We start from the raw sequence: 1,852 nt of genomic DNA on the forward strand, positions 1-1,852 counted from the left end.
AGAAAAAATTATTAGTCTTTAACACGTTGGTGTTCTGTTAAAAGGTCAAGATCTAAAGCAAACGTTTCTTTTTATCTGGGTTGACTGACCCCAGGCTCTGCTACTAACTAAGGTGTGCGGACTTGGGCAAATCAGGTAATGAGTCAATTTCCTCATTCGTACACACCCTCGCTTGTTTTTGGAATATGTCTCATAAGCTTGGCAAACCCCGGCCGTCGTCTTTATTTCCTGACGGCACTTTTGCTTTCTTATCCATAACCTCGAAGTTACTAAGCATCAGGAGCAGGAAATTAGATCCCAATTTTCTAACTGGAGTCTGACCACACCAGGACTCCTGCGATAGACACCGCAGCAGGTCCCTCTGGCGGAAGCGGATGTGGTATTCTGAATTTGTTCCAGGCGCGGCGCAGTAGGAAGGAGGGGTTTCCGCCGCGAGCGCTCAGGGGCCTGCGCACCCAGAAGCCTAACCGGAACAGGTGGGAGGAACTCCAGCCGCCGGGAGGTGGAGTCCGGAAGCGCCAAGCGGAGGAAGACTACATTTCCCACAAGTCCTCGGGGCAGGCGTCAGGGACATTACCGAACAGGCCTTGCCCGGCAATACCCAGGTAAACGCCGGCACTGCGGCTTCGAGGGAAGAGTAATTACTATAGGTTTGTAGTGGTAGATTTGTACTAGTAAACCTCCTAACCCATCCCGAACTGACAAGAAGGACCTGGCGACTTTGCGGGTTTCCGGGCCGCCGGACTCCACCCCCACGACCCATCTCGGCCCCCCACTGTGGGCCTGGGAACGATTTTTAGGGGCCTCCGGGCGCCGGGCTTGTGCAGGAAAGGTGAAGGCCCGGGTACCCCTCTAGGGCTGGCGATCCGCACAAGTTCCTCCCCCGCCCTCCCCCCGCCCCGTGGCCTATGAAATCGGGAAGCAGCTAGGCCGGGCTCCGCTTCCTGGGGGCTCCATGTTAGAGAGGCAGGGGAGGGTGCGCTCCCTGTCCCGGGCAGACTGGCAGCAGGCGTCCTGCCCCTCCTTCCTTTCGTTGTTGCTGGGTCCAGCGTCCTTTCTTCTGGCGGCTAAAGCTGTCGGAGACTTGGCACTGCGAAACACCTCCACGCATTATCCCGAAAACCTTTCATCCACCTTCAGGGTCGTGTAAAGCTTGCCACGGGACAGGCTAAGTTGACTTGACCTAGGTCACAGAACTTAAATAATAGAATTTTTTTAAAAAAATGTTTTTTATTGATTTTAGAGAAAGGGAAAGGGAGTCAGAGATTGAGAAATAGATTGGCTGCCTCCTGCACGCCTCTTATTGGGGATGAAGTCCACGACCCGGTCGCGTACCCTGGCCAGGAATGGGTCCAGGACCTCCTCAAAGTGCCCGGGACCATGCTCAGCCAACCGAGCCACCCCGGCCAGGGCTTAACTGGAAGAACTTAAGGTTCGCACCGAGCCTCTCCCGGTCTAAAGCCCTTTGTTTACGTCCCATCACCTTCCTCTAACCTTAACCTAACACGGCAGGCGCTGATGACCAGTCTTTTTTTTGGCCAGCAGTATGGACACGTGCTGCTCCCATGCTCGCCGCGCTGGTGTGTACGCACGGGTCTGGTCTGTTCCAAAAGTGGACACCGCGGCCCCCGCCCACCCATTTCACTCCTTTTCCCGGGTCTCGGGCCCTTCGCCGCCGCGGCCGAGGGGCGGTGGGTGGAGTTTGCTGCGCGGCAGGGGCGGCGGCCACAGCCAGTGGGTCCTCAGCTGGCTCTGGGCGGGGCTGTGGGGCGGGCGCGGAGGGACTGAGACCCCGCCGCGATGGGGGGTGTGGCCGCTCCGCCAGGGTCCCGCGGGTGGGAAAAGGGCTTGG

General features: G+C 57.7%; 1 protein-coding gene across 6 annotated transcripts in view; it reads left to right on the forward strand.

The window, feature by feature from the left end:
• The first annotated feature begins 407 nt into the window (after positions 1 to 407).
• ACBD5 (acyl-CoA binding domain containing 5) overlaps positions 408 to 1,852 on the forward strand; it is a 63,830-nt gene continuing 62,385 nt past the window's right edge. For 2 of the 6 annotated variants that reach the window (XM_015566553.1, XM_015566554.1), the window contains exon 1: positions 680 to 832. The gene's annotated coding sequence lies outside the window, so the exon portion shown is untranslated. Of the gene's footprint in view, positions 651 to 679; positions 833 to 1,852 lie in introns of those variants that run through there. The other 4 variants (XM_015566550.1, XM_015566549.1, XM_015566551.1 and 1 more) reach the window with 4 other exon arrangements.

The sequence above is a fragment of the Myotis davidii genome, unplaced genomic scaffold (assembly GCF_000327345.1).
Source record: "Myotis davidii unplaced genomic scaffold, ASM32734v1 scaffold1903, whole genome shotgun sequence".
Classification (NCBI taxonomy): domain Eukaryota; kingdom Metazoa; phylum Chordata; class Mammalia; order Chiroptera; family Vespertilionidae; genus Myotis; species Myotis davidii.